The sequence below is a fragment of the Musca vetustissima genome, unplaced genomic scaffold, assembly GCF_032173495.1.
Source record: "Musca vetustissima isolate MV318-11 ecotype Yass unplaced genomic scaffold, APGP_CSIRO_Mvet_v1 utg5479, whole genome shotgun sequence".
NCBI classification, from domain to species: Eukaryota; Metazoa; Arthropoda; class Insecta; order Diptera; family Muscidae; genus Musca; species Musca vetustissima.
The window spans coordinates 236,464-257,994 of record NW_026880541.1 but is presented as its reverse complement, the minus strand read 5'-3'; the positions used below and the strand labels follow the sequence as shown (position 1 = coordinate 257,994).

The window sequence follows — 21,531 nt, the reverse complement described above, 5'->3', positions numbered from 1 at the left end:
AGCTTAAATAAAAATATTTTTCTTCTTCATTTTTGTTAATTCCTCCAAGTGAAAGTTTGCCGCTTAGGCAAACAATCAACAAGTTGGAAGTTTTGTGTAGAAGGGAAAAATTAAATAAATAAATATTTATTTATTTTATATTTTTTTTTATAGTTGAAAAAAATTGTTAACAACAGCAACAGAATAAATAAATGTTTCAAGAAAAAAGTGGCAGATAAGTGATTTAATTTTTCTTAAGAAAAAATTGTTATAAAAATAGTGTTTGTTTGTGAACCAGCCAACCAGAAAACCAATAAAAAAAATACAAGAAACGCTCTTTGGCCAAGAATACCAAAAACCAAGGGAGCGAGCAAAAGAATTGTTTGTGTGGATTTTTATTTCTTCTTTTGCTGGTATCTAGGCTGCTGTTCAAGCTGGCAAAAAAAGCATGTACTAATTTTGGATTATTTTCGTTAACAAAAAATGGTGAGCAATTTTTTTTTTTTTTTTTTGAGTAAAATATAAATTATAAGAATAAAATATTTAAACAAAATTAAATACTATAAAAAAAATTAAAAGTGAAGAGAAAATCGTGATAGAAGGCATAAAAATATTATTTTGTGTTAGAGAAAATCAAAATAGAAGCCGAATGGCCTTAGATGTGATATTAAAGAAAAATTAAAAAAAATTAAAGAAATGACTTGACCAAATTTACGAGTTTTTGTGAAATTATTTTTCAATTATAAATTTAACACTAGAACGCCGAAGGCGGTCATTTTGACCGCTTTCGAATTTCAAGTACAAAAGCAACTGTGCATTTAATGACACTTTTTTTAAAATTTGGTGAATTTTTTATAATAAACGTAATTCTATGAGGTACAAAAAGTCACCATATTTTAAAAAAAAGTGTCATTAAATGCACAGTTGCTTTTGTACTTGAAATTGAATAGCGGTCAAAATGACCGCCTTCGGCGTTCTAGTGTTAACCCCATATTTAGTCAGTTTTTTTCTTGTCTTCTATGAAATATAATAATTTATATAAAAAATCTCATAAAAATTGGATCAACTTTAGAGGATATTAAGAATATTACAACGAACATTTTTGAAAATTATGTTCAGGACCATTTAAAACGAATATGAATAAAACCAACTAAAAATCATTGAAATTTCAGATTGCTGGAAGTGAAAACCTTTTAACAGTATTTTCTAATTTTGGATTATTTTAACAAATTTGTGAAACAAAAAATATTCTCTCGAATGCGTTCTTGTCTTATTCCATTTTTTTTTTCATTTTCAAAAAATAAATTTGTCGCTAAAAAATCTATTGTCTAAACTATTGTTTGTGGTTGAAATGCTATATTTTTAATAAAAATTTAGTGAAAATCTTGAAAACATGCCATAATTTTGAAAATAAATTATGAGCTAAAAATTTATAGAAATTTTGTATCAAGTGAAAAAATATTGAAACTGATGTGGTCAGTAGGTCTTGGCGAAACTCGAAATTCAGAGAGGTTTTCCTCAAGTGAACGAATATTGTTCTACTCAGTGAGTCTGAATGAAACTCGAAAAAAATCACACATGGAGAACTATTATTCGGTTAATCCTGAAAACATGTTATAATTTTGAAAATTAATTTAAAAATAACAAAATTAGAAAAGTTTTTCCCCAAGTGGAAATATATTGATGTTGTCAGTAGGTCTGAAAGAAACTCAAAAAAAGCACAGATGGAAAAGTTTTAAATTCTAGCGTAATTTCCGAAAAAAAAACTGTTTAAAACTTTTCTGCAAAATTTTATTAAGCTTATTATTTTCTTAGTGTCAACTTAACAGAATGGATTAAAAAGAACCAAAAATTATCGGATTTACAGGTTACAGACAATTAAAACCCCAAATATTCTTTAAAAATGGATGGTTAAAATAATATTAATTAAATTAAATTTTTTAATTATTATCTCCGTATATGACACTAAATATATTCAAAAAACTCTCGTCCAAGTTTCGCGTCTTTCTTTCGTTTAAAATATCAATATTTGTTTGTGAATTCGATAAATATATTTTTAGGAAAACATATAGGCATTTTGCTATAACATAAAATGATTTTTTATAAAATATTCCCAAAGGATTTTAAGTTGACCTTAGTTATTTTTAACATTTTTGAATTATCTTTCCTTTTGACAGATATGTCCACAGACATCTGGTTCTGGCATTTTTAGTCAGTGGAACTCATATTTACTCTTGAGTTTCCTTAATGATTTTAGAATATTTTAGAAACACATTAAAGTTCCTAAAAATCTGCTTTACCAAATTATATTCACTTTGTATAGCTTAATATTTTGAAATGAAATACATAAATAATAAAAATTCTCTCCAATTTCTGGTTAAAAGAAATGATAATCCGATATTCTGTATTTCATTTTCTGTCTTTCAATTTGCAATATTATCAATTTTTCGGAACGTCATAAAAAAATGTATTTTTAAATACACATCTTTTTTGAATTTTTAGAAAATCTAGACATCATAAGCATCTCCCCATATTAGTCCTCGTATATTAATAATATTTTTGTATATTGTGATTTAAAAAAACACACTTCAAAATTGAGTCCTTTTGCGGGATGAATATTTTGCTGTTCCAACAATTTGTGTAGGTTTAAAAAATAATAGCCCCACATTATTAAGCAAATCACGTTCTGCCACTTCGTAAAAAATTATATATTATACATCTTTAAATACCCATTTAAAAAAGTATCTAAAAAATTGCATCTTCTATTGTATTTCAAAATTACCAGAATTGTAATTAATATTATATTGTCAATAATATGTGTTGTTGAATATTTTAAAAATTACAGACATATTAACAAAACGATGCCTGTTAAAAACCCAATTATATTGAAAAGACAGGTTTTAAAACAAAATCCAAAAAAAGAAAACTGAAATATTTGCAGCTTCTCTAAGCATTTACATGTCATAAAAAATTCAACTCATCACAAACATGTTTTGTTTTTTTCTATAATTCATTAAAAAATATATAAATAGAATAGAAATAAAATGTATTACCTTAACCCAGTAATAGAAAAAAGTGTAAATGATAATCATATTAAAAAAAATTAAATACAATATATTTGTATATGTGTATAGAAAAGGCTTATTGTTTTAATTTTTTTGAATGATGATTAAAGCTGCTTAAAATAAAATATATATTATTTTCTTAATTAAGCTGCATATGATTTTATTTTAAGCAGAATCTTTAACAATTAATTATAACTTTAATTGCAACTTTGTGTGAGCTGCACTCAATTCCCTTGTCTATTCTGTTGCCATGTGTTTTTTGATCGATAACACCCCTCCAATAATTATAATTAGAAATTAGTTATATTATGGAAACAAAAATCCCATTATTAAATCTGTCAGTGACCCATTACTTTAGCTATTATCCAATCCGAACATCAGACAATAACCTTTGTTTGGGATTTCATTAGTTTCTCTCACTCTCGATTTTCCTAAAACAAATCTCCAATGCACTTGGTGTGAATAATTTGATATTAATTTTGAGGTTTTTTTGTGATTTCCCATCCCCATCATCATCACCCCAGCCAATGTTATGTGAAAAAAATAAACTGACAACAAACGCAATGAAACCAGCTTAACAATAACGTCATATAAACAACAAACAAACACAATTTATTTTTTTGTTTTTTATAAATTCAAGATGAGTAGCTGCAATGATAATAATACGCTGGTGCCACAATTACGGCAAGGGCATTTTTTATGATGTCAGCTATATAATAAAATAGAAAATCTATGTAGCTTTGGAATGGATTTTTTTATTTATTATTTTTTTCTTGATTGTAATCAAACATCAATCAATTGAATCAAAGGGGTTTAAGATGCAAAACAGATGTCACAAACAAATTTTTCAAATTATCTAAATGAGCGAATGACAGATTGTGAAATTATCACGTACTGGGTGGTGCCAGGGAGAGCGACAATATATAAAAAAAATATACAAAATATGGAATGCAGCAATATTATGTATAGACCACAAGGGAAAGAATATTTTTACCTGAGAAAAAATTAATAAATTCTCGGATAATAAAAATTCCAAAGAATCCGTTGATGAGTTTCAAACAGGTGTCAGGGATTCTAATAAGTAAAATTAAAAATCAAAAATATATTTATTCATCTACAATAAAATTTGTAAATAATTTGGATTTCAACATCTTAAAGCAAATTAATTGTTAAAATATGACCTGTTTTATGTATCGAATTATTAAAAATAACCGTAAATAAAGCCTCCAACTAGAGCGAACGTTTTTAAAATTTCTAAATCCTAAGCCCCGTACCAAAATTTATTTCTGGTACATCGGTGTTGGGCCCAAAAATATAAACTTCCTTAAGCTTATCTTCTTGTAAATGACTAATATGTTTTAAAAATTTTGAAAATTTTGAATTCATTCCTGTTTTCTTCCAATTTTACTCTCCCTCTCACAAGCTTGTGTCTTAAGTCTTTTGTTTCAAAGAAAACAAATTGCAAATCCTCCATAAATGTTGTATTATTAATCGGTCTCTTTCATGTTTGTGTCTTAAGTCTTTTGTTTTGCAATCACATACCAAACGATTACAACTCACATTTCTTTCATTTCATTTCTTTTATTATTTTCATAATCATAATTTTCTTTTTCCTCTTAAATTTAACAACCCACACCATTAAAATTGAAGATAACTTCAAAAAATAAATGAATGAAACCGAAACTAACTGATTTTTTTTGCAAGTAAGAAACAAATCACACAAATAGTAAAACAAAACGCAAACCTCATTATCATCATCCTCAAAAAATTACCCTAATAGACTCAAGTGAAAGTTTTGCACCTTTGGCTAAACACTCACAAAAAAACTATTTGAAAAAAAGATAACAAAGAAACAGTACTTGGCAATTTATTAGCTGTTTTATTTACTTCAAAAGTTTTTTTTTACTTTGCTATTTCAAACAGTGTTAAGCAAACAAAAAATAAATTGTCCAAAAAAACACGAAATGAAGGCACAGACGTTGAAGTAAAATTTTAAATCATGGTGATGATGTGGGGGAGGAATTTTAAGAGTTTGAAAAATTTTGATTTTTGTTTTCAAATATTTTTGATAATTTTTTTTCTAAAATAGTTTGAAATAAATTTATGAATTTTTCTACAAACAAAATTATTATTTAGCACTGTTCTCAGTACGATGAAAGTGTTCTATTATTAGAATGAATAGAATTAACTCGAGAACATTTTCCTGTGATAATTTTTTATTCTAGGTCTTTCGAAGACCTCAGAAAAAAATGTGTTTTCAAAAGTCAAAAACATCTTCTAGGACATCATACTTCTTCTATGATCAGAAAACCTTATAGGGCTTTTATTGGCATATGACCTTCAATCTAGGCTTTCTAAAGGCAAGCAAAAATTGTCATTAGAATGTTTGAAATATTTTTGGCATAAACGTATTCTGTACGATTTAATGTAGAAACAAAAAACGATCTCACACACACGGGCTCAAATCAGTGCGTTTTTGATAGTCCAAATAGTGAAAATGGTGGGTTCTCCGCCGTCCAGTCCTGACGTGGCCCCAAGGATTTATTTTTAATCCTGCACATCAAAAGCATTTATTTTATGCTTTTGTACAGGGTATTATGTCTTTGTGCATATGTTTGTAACAGGCAAAAGGAATCAAGATTGACCCATGGTTCCTTTTGAGAATATGCATAGAATCACTTTCTGTGTCGATTTATGGTAAATGGAGCACCAAAGTCCCAGAAAATCTTTCGATTTGCACGAATTTTGGCATAGCCTACGGAATTAAGTCTAGAAAGACGTGTGCTAAGTTTTGTGAAAATCGGTTTAGATTTAGATATAGCTCCTATATATAGTTTCGCCCGATTTTTGGTAAATGGTGAACCAAAGTCCCTCAAAATCTTTCGATTTGCACGAATTTTGGCATAACGTACTGACTTGAGTCTAGAAAGACGTGTGCAATTTTTTTGGAAATCGGTTCATATTCAGATACAGCTCCCATATATATTTAAATTTTCCTTCGAAAAATCGACGTATTTTAGGATACATATGTTGAATATAACCAAAGTGGTGAAGGGTATCATATAGTCGGCCCAACCCGACTTTACTAATTTCCATTCTGGTTTATATTTAGCATTCATTGCTGTCTTTATATTCGGAAACATCTACTCTTTATTGAATATGTCGTTTGGGCGTTCTTGTCAATTTCCTCCACTTTCAGTTCTTTTTCTAGTACAGAGTTTTTATATTTTGTCTAAAATAATTGTTTGGTGAAATTTGAATGAATTTTCCAATTTTTTCGATTTAATTATTAATTCCCAAGAGCTTGAAGAATCCACCCTCACATATCTAATTGCCACGCTACTGCCTAAAGCCCTATTTTGATTGCCCTATTTTGATTGCTTCGGCTGAAGTGTTTTTTTCTATTTTTCTTTTGATTATGGAGCCTCTTGAAGTTTGTATTTTTCTCTATCGTCTTCTCCTCCATCCTCAACCACATGAAGAAATAGTTAAAGAAAAACAAAAGCAACAAATATGCAAATATTTTCATATCAAAACAAATTTTACTTTTAAAGCTACATAAATATGTATGAGAGTGTTGCAACCTCTAATGTACTATTGAAAGACAACAACAACATCAAAATCATAAACACACTCTATTTTATATTTTATTATTGTTATTTATTTGTTGAACGTTTTGTGTTTTGCTTTGGCAATCATTATCATTTGTTTATTTTTGTGTGCCTTCCCCTTCCTTTATTTTAGATTCATTCATACATACCATTCGTATGCTAGAAAACTGTGTCAGGAGTTCATGTGTGAACGTATGTCATTAGACCGGGTAGAGTTGGGGTTTGATTCTTTATTTGTATGAGGGATTTCTTATAATTTTTGTAACTTCCACATTGACTTGAATTTATTTGGCCCACACAATAAGGAAAAGGTGTTAATGAAGAACTTCAAGAGGAATGTCTTGGAGGTTTTATAAATTACAACTTGGTGGTGTTACACAGAAGTTAAACCGTTGGACTCTTGGAGCTAAAACCTATCTCAAGGGCTTTAGGATACTGATGTTTAATTAGTTCAGTTGAAGTGGTGTAACCAAATCACTTCATTGGCATTTTGGACCTAAATCCTGGCAGTAGTAACTTTGCTCCTTGTTACGAAAAAAAATTGTATAGGTAAAGTGATTAAAAAGATATTTAAAAGAAGTATTAGTAAAGGCTTCATATATGTGTCTTTGAATATAAAAAAAGATTATTAGTAAATCTTGCATATATGAAGTTTTGCCATTTATAATACCTCACAAAATTTGGCTACCATTGTATAAATTAAAATTAATCATCATTCTGAAACGTGTGCTAAAATATGCACTCCCATTTCATGTCAGATGAAATTGTGCATAACACTTGTAACCCATTTCATGGTTACAGGATTTTTGTCAGCGCCAAAATTAGCTAGTCAACATCGTTTTTTTTCCATCTTCTTCAAACCACAACTTGATTCATTGATCTTATTCAAGGTCCTATGATCACACACAAAGAAGTTAGCAATACACACAAGCACATGTATTAACACCCAACTTGTTATAACCATAACAAGAAACCAAACATTAATTCACAATTCTTTGAAAATAAGAATCCAAAAAAGTACACAAGAAATTAAATTAAAAATTCAACTTAACATTGAACATTTGGTAGAGTGAAAAAAACCGCCCACTTGTCAACACTCTCTTATGGAAAAAGGTGTTGCTAACACAAAAAACACATGTGCTAGCTACCTTTAGATTTTGTTTCTACAAATATTGAAATTAAATCAGCAACACCATGTACAAATGCTGATCTCATATTCATTGAAAAAAAAAAATAAAAACAAAGAAATAAAAAAATCAATTTTATTAAAGAGCTTGAAAAGAGTATTCAATTGGCTTGAAGACACACATGGATTTTATGAAATCAAACTAAATTTGGTATGCAGTGGGCGTTCAAAATAACCACCATCGCCATCATCATCGTCGGGACCATCAACATTTGCCAAAGCAATAATATTTTGTATGACAAAAATAAAGACAACAAGAATTTATGTCTTTGCTTTTCTATGGAAATTTTCTTTTTTTGGTTTACTGGTAGGCCTTATATGATGACAGGTAGGCGTTTTCGGTGAATCGTGTCGTTGGGATGACTAAAGCAAGGGGATATAGAGGTATTTAATTTGCAAAGTAACCATCGGTTTCGACAAAACTCAAAATTGACAGAAGAACATAATGTCGACTTTCACTATGCCTATAAAGTCGGTGAGGACAAAACCAAAGACAATATTAAATTTCAAGACAACTGGAAAGCTTCGAAAGACCCATGAGTGTACCATATAGGATGTACGATGAGATAGTATATTTATTTCTGGCCCAGTAATGACCGAACCAACATTTATCCTAACAAATTAAGGAGCACTTTTTCCTCTTTAGTTGAAACATCTTCAAATCAAAGTTATTTCAAAATTTTAAGGTTGTGCGGCTGATGACCCATCAATCTCACGTTTATCTTGTTAAAAAGGCTATTGTTTGAGTCCCTTTTTTTAGCATTTTTCCGAAGATGATGTACCACTTTCCAAAAATTGTCTAAAAAAAACTTTTTGATGTTATGACATCGAAATTTTCTTTATTTTGGCCTCTCAAAGGTGCTGGTTTGCATTGCCGGGGTGCACAACGTTTTCTCCTCTCTTCTTTGTTTTCGATTTTTTCGGAGATGGTGTATTATACTCCACAACTTGCCTTAAACCCACATGCGTACTATGGACTACACTTTTGCTTTTAATACGATTTAAATTTTTGATTTTCGATTTCCAAATAATCTTAACTTCCTTATTTCCCAATTTTCACTTTCATTTGATACGAATAGATAATGTCGCGATTAATAGCTTAGATATTGAAATTCATGCATTCCCCTGTCGTGTAAACATGTAGGCCGTATAATCACAAATAGTGACATAAAAACCAAACGGGGTTCTTAATTACCTATGCCCACGGAATCAATAGCATAAAACAAAAACTTTTCATTTCATATCACTATCACAAACATAAACCCACTCGAAATGCAAGAAAGGGTCAACCTTACAGAACCAGCTGCAAAACTTTCACTCACTCGCCATCAAGTGACCAATAAAATCCCACACAAAAATTAATGGCTTTCAAAAGCTCTTCTTCATTGTGTTTTTTTTTTTCTTTCTTTGACAGAGGTTGTTTATTAATATCTGTAACAGGTTTTTTTTCTGTCTATGGTTGTAGGCAGATTTTTATTTCTGTTACATTTGTAATTTTTTATAATATTTTATATCAGAATTTAATTCCGAAAATTAAAACTTCGTGTGCGTGTTTTTTTTTTGTTTTTTTGTTTTTTTTTTTTTTTTTTTTTTTTTGTAATTTTAGGAGGAGATAAATTAAGTAACATTTGAACCCACACTCATTTTTTATTAATTTCATGGCGTGGAATCTTCAAAGCATCCTACTCATTTTTGTATTTAAAACTTTCTGAGGAATTTCACAATAAAATGAAATAGAAAATGGTAGCTTATGGGACTTAAGGAACCCACGCCTATATTTGGTAATAATTTACAAAATTATTTGGGAAACTTTTGGAGTAAAGTATTTCTGAAATATTTACAATGGTGTTTATTGGAAACCCCTTTAGGAATCCAAGAAAAGTCTTCTCTACATCAAACAAGCAATATCCGCCCATCGATGTGAATAAGTAAAAAATGTGGAAATGTGAGACTTGAAAAGCAATCACAAATAGTATAAACCTAAATTCGTGCGCCTAAATTCATGCCCTCCATCCATTTGTCAAAGCCCTTTTCCTCTCCGATTGAGACATTTCTTCACAACATGTTTTTTCAACACTTCAACAGCATCTTTTGGCAACAAAAATCTTTACCACACGCTTTTTTTCTTGTTGAGCGGCTTTTATAAGAAGTCATTATGTGTCAAATCCGGGATATGTGAGAGCTCACATTGTCATAGTGCACAATGAGTCCAACAATCGCTTCAAGGCAATAACATTTCTTTCCCAAATCTCTAAATAGTTATAAACCACATCTCTTTAAGAATATTAGCTTTCAACAATAGCATTTAATTCAATTCCCGCGGGATGATCTTAAATATATATGTTATTATATTCCAATCCAATTGAAATTGAAACAATATTATCTCCACTTCCTGTACTGGGCCTCTGATGATCCTTCCCACAATGCAATTAAATCATTACAGCGTTTTCTTAGAATATGATTTAAAATTCATTCCAACAAGTTTGTGCCTTAAATCTTTTGTTTAACCTTGACACACACAGACACCCTTAAAATTACCTACCTGTGTGTCGAAGGAGATCAACAGCTAAGTGTCACACAATTCTGAGAATTTCATTTTATGTCCCTACATTTAAAACATAATTTTATTTCTTTAGTTTCTGTGTTTTATTACCACGCAAGTTATTATCCTACAATCCTTTTTTATTGTGCTTTTTTTCGTTCTTAAATACTCTTCAACTGCCAAAAATCATGCAACACGATTATGTATGGTGTGTCAGTTTGTAGGATATCTTTAGGATTTTCGTGTTAAAATGGCAACAAAATATTACGTCATTGCCATAAAATCTCCTTTTGATAGGCAGCATCCTCTGACGCAGAACATTGCTTTTGCATTTTGATGATTATTTAGATTTTATTTCGAACAACCGAAAACCTTGAAAACGTAAAAACCACAAAAAAGGTTGTCAATTCTTATGGTATTTGGTTTGCTCCCCATTCTCCTCCTCATCAAAAATAAAAGCGAAAGTAACAAATATTAAGGACCAGTTTCACTGATGCCTTTTTTTTGGTGGATTTTTTCTTTGTACTTTTTATCTCAACCTCTCTCTTTCTGTGTTATAGTGATTGCCAAAAAAAAACACAACTTTGACTCTGAAACCAAAAAGGTTTGGTGTCACATTTGCCATGGTTTCCAAAAAAATTCATGATATTTAAACGGTCAACAAAAATTTATTGCAAAGCCAACTAAACCACCAAAATGTTATGCTGAAAAGCAAGTGGGCTGCCAAGTCACCAAAAAAACGTAAAAAGATACCAAAAAAGACAAGCCACACACAAAAGAGTTTGTCTGAATTTCATATGAAATGATGTCATGCTGCTGATCAAGCCGGTCTTTTTTAAAACCGTGTAGAAAAACACTCACACACACAAAGCCACACCACTCTCTTACACACACACACACCAACTCAATGCAATAATAACAGCCAGCTAGTTGCTTGACTACCAATGATGACGATGGTTTGGTGATCGCTGGTGATCTTTGATTTGATGTTATAATAATGATGATGATGGTGGTGGTGGACGTGGAGGTGAATGTGAACGTACAATTTAGTTCACCTGAGTTGGCAAATGTCTTGTACTTTGTTGAGGTTATTTTTTGCTTCTTTTTTTCTCAAAGTAAAGGTTTTCGTTTTCAATTTGAAAGCAAAACAACAAAAAATGTATCTAAATTATGCTGGTGGTACGTGTGTAGTTATATATACATTTTTTGTGCTCTCCAACCTTTCCATTTACCTGTTGCATAGACGAGAAATACCACTGGACTGTTGCTACTTTTTGAAGCATGCTGTGGGAACAGAAGAACTCCTGGAGTTTCTGGAGAAACAAAGAAAAACCAGTAAGGAAAGTAGTAAAGTCGGACGGGGCCGACTATATGAAACCCTTCACCACTATGGGTATATTAAACAGGACTATTAACATGAAATTGGATAAAATAAAGTATGTGACATTTACCTAAATTTGAATCTACAGATCTATCCATAAAAATGTCATTCGTTTGTTACAATGGGACAAAAATATGTAAATCGACTTCAAACAAATATAAATAGGTCATCCGTTGGGCTATGTCCGTACTTCTAGAAAACGCAACTACGTAATTCTATGCTCAATTTTGTACGATGTGCAAAATTTTATGTCCATCTGACTAACATGAGGAGTATGATGCCCAATTTACTTGAAATCGGGCAAAAATATATATGGAAGCTCTATCCAAATATTAAGCGATTTTAAACAAACTTGTCACAGCTTAGGTTATACTAATTTCAGAACGTTTTGTTCCTATCAGCCTATTGGTTGCTTGGTGCGTCAAATACTTAAAATTAATCTATATATCAATCTCGAAACTTGGCAGACATCACACACACCAAATTTCGTGCTAATCGAAGGATATATAGGGACTTCAAAATCGGACCAAACTATATATGGTAGTTATTTATAAATCAGGACCGATTTTCTCCAAACTTGGCAGACATCACTCTAGGCTTAATTCAGTAGGTTATGCCAAATTTCGTGCAAATCGAAAGATATATAGGGACTTTAGGGCACCATTTACATGAAATCGGACGAAACTATGTATGGGAGCTATATCTAAATCTTGACCGATTTTCACGAAACTTGGCAGACATCATTCTAGACCTAAATGATTAGGCTGTACCAAATTTCGTGCAAATCGAAAGATATATAGGGACTTTGGGGCACCATTTACATGAAATCGGACGAAACTATATATGGGAAATATATCTAAATCAGGACCGATTTTCATGAAACTTGGCAGACATCATTCTAGACTCAATTCAATACGTTATGCCAAATTTCGTGCAAATCGAAAGATATATAGGGACTTTGGGGCACCATTTACATGAAATCGGACGACACTATATATGGGAGCTATATCTAAATCTGGACCGATTTTCACGAAACTTTGCAGACATCATTCTAGAACTAAATGATTAGGTTGTACCAAATTTCGTGGAAATCGAATGATATATAGGGACTTTGGGGCACCATTTACATGAAATCGGACGAAACTATATATGGGAGCTATATCTAAATCTGGACCGATTTTCTCGAAACTTGGCAGAAATCACTCTAGACTTAATTCAGTACGTTATGCCAAATTTCGTGCAAATCAAAAGATATATAGGGATTTTGGGGCACAATTTACATGAAATCGGACGAACCTATATATGGGAGCTATATCTACATCTGGACCGATTTTCTCGAAACTTGGCAGACATCACTCTAGTCTTAATTCAGTACGTTATGCCAAATTTCGTGCAAATCAAATGATATATAGGGACTACCATTTACCTGAAATCGGACGAAACTATATATGGGAGCTATATCTAAATCTGGACCGATTTTCACGAAACTTGGCAGACATCATTATAGGCCTAAATGATTAGCCTGTACCAAATTTCGTGCAAATCTATATAGGGACCGTTTACATTAAATCGGTTAAATATATATATGGGAGCTATATCTAAATCTGAACCGATTTTTCCCAATTTCAATAGGGTTCGTCCTTGGGCCGAATAAGTGACCTATGCCAAATTTCATCCAATTCGGATCATAAATGCGACCTGTACTTTGTTTACAATTTAACATGGACAGACAGACGGACAGACGGACAGACGGACAGACGGACGGACGGACATGCATAAATCGACTTAGAAAGTGATTCTATGCATATTCTCAAAAGGAACCATGGGTGTATCTCGATTATTTTTGCCTGTTACAAACATATGCACAAAGACATAATACCCTGTACCACAGTGTGGTGAAGGGTATAAAAACGTTTTCTAATATTTAGCAACAAACATCTAAAAACCATTGCGAAGATATTTCCGAGATTTTTTCTGAAATACTTTAAGTTTGCAAATATTGGCATGTTTCAAAAGACTTACAACACAAACCTAATGTTTAAAAAAATGATGATCTTGAAAAGGATTTAAAAAAAAATGTATACATGAATAAAATATTTGAATCGGTGTACCCCACATAACTATGTTATGAGTATTATAAGCTTGTATGGCCACAAGAGTTTTTTATGTAAGAAATATTGGTCCAAGACCTACCTCCTTCTGGTAGGTAGGTCTTGGACCTATATACACTATTTCAAAGCACTATTCCAATTTAAAGCCAATCATTGACTTTAATTTAGTATTTTTGTTTCTTACTGGGTAGCAAATCTTCCTATCAAAAATTATGGATATAGATCAACTTTTTAGGGTAGACACCATATATCGGTACCTCTCAAATTTCGGTATTTTGGGGTTTGAACCAAATTGGCTCTAATTTGATATTTAGGATTCCCATTCCAAAAATTGCAAATATCGGTCAACGTTTTGGTATATCGCGTTGATATTATTCCGTTCAATTGAATTTTATTCAATTTTTTAATATTTTTTCTTTAGTTTCCCATTCAAAAGACTTAAGCCACAAACTTGATATTCTTTTTTAGAATATCAAAGCAAATGTTATTTTTTTAAGTCTTGGCCAAGCTTAGCTAAGCTTATATGATTTATTTTGAAAAGTTGTTTTACTAGTTCTCGTTCTCTCTCACAATCAGTCTCTCTTTTTATATTAAGCATTATGGATTTAATTTATTTGCCATTAAAATCCTCTTAACAAAACAACAACAACAACAAATCTAAATTAAACAATTTGTATTCGTTTGCATGTGTATATGTGTGTGCTTTATTGAAATTATTGGCTGTCTGCAAACACATTCACACAAAAGTGCAATCATTATTGAAGGTCGTCTGAGTTCAGTCTAAAACAAACGATATTTTTAAAGGAACCAAAAAAAACTTTTGAAATTTGTTAATTTTTTGTTGTTGTTATTTGTTTTATGTGCTGCAAGATGTTAACATTTTCAATACACCAACAAAAATATCATATTTCAATAAGATTTTTTTCTGGGTGCAAGGTTAATGACTTCTTGGGGAAGCTGAGTTTTGGCATTTTCAGGCAAAGTTGTGTGAAAAAAATGTTCCAAGAAAAAATAACAATCTTGAAAATGTGAGATATTGAACTTGAAATATATTGAAGGATACGATCAAGTAGTAAACACAGCATATGTGCATTTTTCATACTGGAAGTGAAGACTCATCAGTAACTAACTCTCACAAATATTAAGACTTATTGAAAATTTCACGAAATGCAGTCCAAGCAACTGTGAAAAATTTTAAATAAAAAACTATATTTAAGACCCATAGAAAATATTTTAAATATCCATAATCTAACCTTTATTTGATTATAAAGAATATATATTTAGATTCTGAGATTTCCTCCTAAAATTTTTCGTTATCCCCAACCTTTTATAGGAAGAAAGAAATTAAATTAGCATTTCTATGCAAATCCGTTCCCAAACTCAAATTTCCATTACCTAAAACTTCCATTTCACCTTTCAAAATATGTCACACTAATTGTGACCTGTACATGTATTGGTGTACCTCCCCCCTACTCACATGAAACCTCATTCAATAAAATAATCAAGTAATCTTTCTTTCACTTTAAGCTTTAATATGCATAACCAATTGCTGTTTTATTGCTTTATACAAAACTACAACAACAAAAACGATAACCCTGTGAATTTCATTCACTGGGAATGGGGATAAAGAAAAGTCATTACATGTTTCATGCAAAAATTAGTTGTGTTGTTCTTTTTGGCCATTGATTTGGTATTCATTGCTCTTTTATGTTTGGTGTGAGTGTTTCAAGAAAAGAGAAATCTTTCCTTTTTTTGCTCTGAAGAAGTTTTCGTTTCACTTGATTGGTAATCATTTGAATGTTTTGACTTTTAAGACATAAGAAACTAGAATCACGAATAAAATGTTAACAAATGCCAAAACCAAAAAAAAAACCGAATAACAACAACTGAAATTCAATGCTAAATCAGTTATATGGTCATTGAGAGCAACAAAACAAAAAAAATCAGTAAATCTTGAACTTCCTTTATTGTGGAGAAGTGTTGCTTGCTTTGATGCTGAATTATTTGAAATTTTTAGAATTGATTGCTTTGATACATGCAGACCATTAAGATCGAAATGTGCATTGAAAGTTTGATAAAGTGGGGCGAGGGAGGGTAAACAAATAATAATAATTGATGTGAAATATACACGAATTTTATGGCGCTGGTGTTTAACTTGTGAAAACAATAAAACATGAACGAAAAAAATTCATAAAAAAATAATAACTAATTATTGAAATTATATAGTTAAGTTGAAGGCAATCGTTCAATGGTGGGGAAGATTTTATATAAAACCAAAAAAATTATTTAAAAAAAATATTCCATACATTGTTGCTAAGCTGTTATTAAATCCGGTACAGGTTACCTTAAAAGATCTAATAGAGATTTTCCTTCAATAAAATGTATTTGTTCCCACGCCTCACCAATTAACTTAAAACTCCATACTTTGTATTTAATAAATATAATTTTAATTTCTAGTTATTATTTATTCTAAAACTCCCACAATTAATACAGAGAACGAAAAACAAACTTGCCAATTTGTTGTTGTGGTGTGTCACAAACACAAAAGACTTAAGACACAAACTCCAATGAGACCAAACAAACTGGTATAACTAACCACTGGTCTGTGGACACAAAACAACCTCTCAAACCTTCAATAATGACTCATTGCATTTAAAATCAGAGCACCACCGACTAACTGCGATAGAAAACAAGTTCCCAAAGTTTGTTTTAATTGCTGAAACGTTTAAATGCTTTGGATTTGAAAATAGACAGACTTGTCTGCCAAAAAACATTTCCTAGTAACACTGAAGTAAATGGAAACAAAAATCAGGGGACTTTGAATTTTATTCGAAATAAAATTTTTAAAATCAGATTTCTATTTAAAAAGTGTCTAATTTTTAGAAGAAAGCGAGAACATAGAGTATTTTTTTTTAACCCCAACATACCCCTTGAAGTCCACATATCTACAAAATGGAACATATAGAATACCTTAGGGAAGATCAAATTTGTACAGAAGATATAGGGAAGATAATTTTACTAGAATAGACCTCGAGAAGTTCACCTATTCTGCTAAAAGTCTGTAAAGGATATTCATCACATATAATACCTCAGAAGGCTTTACAAATATAGATTACATATTTGTGGACCCCGGTCGATAGAATTCCTATATATAAATCTCAATATCTAGAAAAAAACAATAAAATATTCTATATAATTGTCTAAACACTTTTTCAATTGTTTCATGGCTTTTATATCCCCAATAGAACTTTAGAAGTTCACATCTTTTCTACAAATTATTTAAAAAGTTTGTAGACTATATTGCAGTCTATGATTTTTGGACTAAAATTCTGTAGACGGGTTTCGGCCACTTTGCTGCATTTTGAAGGATTTCTTCAAAAGATTTCTGTTTAGAAAACCTTCCATATAGCCCATCAAGTCCACATGTTGGTCGTTACACATTTGCCTGGTTTGGGGAAATATGTGAGAGTTCGCATTGGCATGGCTTCTGGCGATGTGCTGGTATGAAAAGAAGTCAGTAGATACCAAGTCAGGGTCGAAGTCCCTTAGTATATTCTAAAAGAACTAGAAGAACTAAAATGTTTAAAATATCTGAATATAGAAGGTCTGTCTTAGGAAAGCTAGAAGTCCTTTAGAAGGTATCTCCTGTGCTATGAGATCTTATGTCGTTGGAAGACTCTTAAAGGACCTGAAAGATCTGTTATATCTAGAAGGCGTATAAAGTCTTTTCTCTTCAGTAGATTTAGAAAATGTCCTGACTTTAAAAGATGTCTTGACTTTAGTAGTTAGTCTCCTACCTAAATATGGCACCCCAAAAATTATTCTTTAGACCCTATACCTTGGTCCATACGGTAATTAATTTGTAGAATAATGCAAATACCATCCACACACAGAAAAACTTTACAAAGTATTCTCACAATTGAGGATTTCGATATAGACAGTAATTTATCATCAATTCAAATTTACCTTCTAACCCTGCCCACTCCTTCCTCTATAGATTTCTATGTTGTTGTTTTTTTTCATAAGGAAAATCCGAAAAATATCTAAAATTCGCAGACATTTAATTGGTACCCCGCAACACTCAAACAATTCACATTGTATGGCATGGTCCAAGAAATTCACCAAATTCAAGTATCGACAATTTGAAAAAAAAAAGTTTTTTTATTGCGGAGACCAGCCAGCCATCAGAAAAACACAAACCAACTGAACTAGTTGCTTTAGAGAAAAATCACCACATTGGCTTTTGGCCATAGAAGAAACTGGCCAATTAACGGTTGTTTACAATAAACTAACAAGAAACAAATGCATTTAGCAGCAGTGGCAAACTGCAAACAGAAACAAAAAAAAAACGTGAGACAGTCTAGTATTGAAGACAAAACCAAAGAAAAAAAACCTCTAAAACCAACAGATATGGTTAAAGCCACTAGCAACAAAAAAGCCACAAATGAAGTTTTAACAAAAATACTTTCAAAATACACTCTTGAGCATGATTTGAAAGATTTATCTTTTGTGTGCTGGTTTGCTTTTTTTATTTTCTGAACGGTTGTTGGCTACCAGCTACTCAAGTTTGCTGTTGGACCACGAATCAAGGCAACAAAGTTGGCAAGACAAAACAAAAAAAATTGGAGTGCAAATATTACAATGATATTGTTCGCCCACCAAAAAACACCCAACGACAACAACAAATGGTCAAAATAGAAGAGAGAAAAAAACGACTGCCCAAAGCAAAATAGAAATAAATTTGCTAAACTATAAAAAAAGCTGGTCAAACGAGGGTTGGTAAGGAAAGGTATACACTTCCTTTAAAGATAATAAAAAAATAATAATTTGCAAAAAACAAATACGAAATTATTCAAATATCTTTAAATAATTAAAGAAAATTATTTTTTAAGAATATATATATATATATATTTTTTTTTTTTTGAATGCCCCCCTCTTAATTATGATAATTCCCCAAAAAAAAACATATGTCATGTTTTGTATTGATTGTTGCTATTTTTTATGCCAGACTTTATTTATTTTTTAATCGACAAGGGCATTGAAAAATAACATGTTTGCAATATATTGGACCAACAACATGTTTGCTGTCTTATTCATTTTAATTTATCTTAAATTTTAATTAAACCAACTATAAGTCCTGCAAATGAGCCAGAACCCAACCACGAAACTGGGAAATAATACTCTGACCTTTCCACCATATATATTTTTCAACTGGAACAATATCAACTTAATTAGAAAAAATACTTATTTCATTTCAATTTCTGGTTTGTTTAATAAAAAAAAACATTATAGGAAACCGTTATTTACTATTTAAACTTTCTGCTGATTTATTTAACTTTTGTGTGTGGTACCATTGGTTACCATTCAGCCAAGCCTTTTTTTGGTTTTTGCTCTCTTTTGATTTTTTTTTTCATTTTAAAATAAAATAAAAAATCCAATATTTTCTTGTATTTGTATTTTTATTGAAAGGCAAACCAGTTTTTTTCGAATACCATTCACACAAAAGCCCACCATCATTCTTCTTTAATAACTACAACAACAAAATAAATAAACAGAAATCGTAATAATATTATAACAACTTTTCATTATTACAATTTTTGCACATGTCTACATACATACATATGTATACCATCAGTTGTTGGTGGCTCTCATATCAAAACCAATAAAATATTTATTTATGTAACCTCTGTGGGCCACCTTTGGGGCATGTGGCGAAAGACAATGGCTATTGTTCAAATGAGATAATAGTATTGCAAAAATATATTTATACATAAAACGGGAAGAAATTAGAAAGACTTTGGAAACGAACTTGAGGTGAAAATGTAAAAAAATTGTTTTTGGGGAAACCTAACGACCTTAGTACTTTAAAAACGAATTTTTATTATTTTTAATATTTTTATACATTTCCATTACTAATAACTTATTTTCTCTTTAATTTTCAGGTAAGCTCCCGTTTTGCTTAAAGTATTTACCATTCAATGCACACGTGGCCATAAACTAAATAAAGGTAAAAATATAAAACATTAGGTAGACTGTAGATCACTTCAAAATTACCAACTGTCAATTTTCTACTTCTATGTGAAGAGCATTTTTCCATGCATTTCTCAAATAATTTCCTTAATTTTTTATTTCACTCCATGCAAAAAGATTAAAATAATTTTTAATTTTCCCCTTACTGAATTTTTATTTTAACAATACCACCAAAAATTAAAAGAAATTCCCTTTTGGATGCATACTTAAATTCTCTTCTTTGGCATCATTAAGAATAGAACATTTTATAAAGGTTTATCACCATTTATTTCCAGCAATTTATTTATTTCAATTAAAATCAGCCATTAACGGCAAGCTCTTTCAATCTCTAATTCTCAAGCAGAATAAAACAAACAGAAATCTTGAGAGACGAACAAATTGAATCATTCATATCCTCACTCTCAATAAAAACTTTATTTCATGGAGGGAAGAGAGTATCTCTTCATAGAGAGACATCATTTATTTAATATAACAAACATTCTTTGAGTTGCATCAAAAGACTTAAGCAACAAACGTCTTTATTTAAACAGCTTCAATTAACGGTATTGTCTCTCTCACGTTATTTCATTGAGGGAAGAGAGTATCACTTCATAGAGAGACATCATTTATTTAATATAACAAATATTCTTTGATTTGCATCAAAAGACTTAAGCAACAAACTTCTGTAGTTAAACAGCTTCAATTAACGGTATTGTCTCTCTCAGAAAAGTTTCGTTGAAGTTAAGAGACGACTATCCTATTATTTGTATACTTCCTCTCACTAGTAAAGCTGTATCATTTGGAAAAGAGAGAATCCCTTAATATCAATATTAAAAAAAGAGTTCATCAAAATATTTATTTTTGATATCAAAAGACTTAAGCAACAAACTGTATATGAGAAGATTTGTTCCATCTTTTCATTGATAGTCAAAATAATAAATTCCATGGCCTTGTTATTTAACAAGTTGGGTCTTTAACATCAAACCTAAACATGTGATACAATTGTTACAATTATTAATTATTTTTGTATTCACATTGTTCAAAATTTGTCACAAAGTTATGACATACCTGTAAATTATTTTTTTTTTTAATAAACACAATTTTTGATTTCATTTCATTTCATTCGTTTTCTTTAGCCAATTCCGATCAAAAAAATAAATAAATAACCGCCAATGCAATTGTATGAATACCAGCTTAACTTTAAAGACATACTAGCAAAGCTCTTGTTGTTGCTGCTTGGTTTTTTTTTGTGGTTTGACCTTCTTTTATTTACACTTATTCATGCTACAACAACGACGACGACTACTCAACCACTCAAATAAACACAACAACAATTGCCATAAAAACGCCTTTTCAATTTGATTAAGTTGCGTATGTGGGTTTCAGTTTACAATAATAATGGTAAAAAAATAATAATATAAAATAACAAATCAAATTGGTCTAAGATTGAAAGTAGTGGAATTGTTTAGTCAAGGGAGGGATGGAGGTGGTATACATAAGTGTTGCTATCGCAATATGTAAATCAATTTTGAAATATGATTATTCAAATTTAACACCCACTTATTTTTTTTCATTTATAATTATTAAATAAATATTATTAAAAAAAAACGTTAAAGCTTAAATTTGAATATGCTTAACAACAACAAA

General features: G+C 30.6%; 1 protein-coding gene across 1 annotated transcript in view; it reads left to right on the top strand.

The window, feature by feature from the left end:
* The first annotated feature begins 352 nt into the window (after positions 1-352).
* Positions 353-21,531, top strand: part of LOC133326219 (uncharacterized) — a 181,185-nt gene continuing 160,006 nt past the window's right edge. Inside the window, 1 exon segment of the mRNA XM_061534900.1 lies at positions 353-465. The gene's annotated coding sequence lies outside the window, so the exon portion shown is untranslated.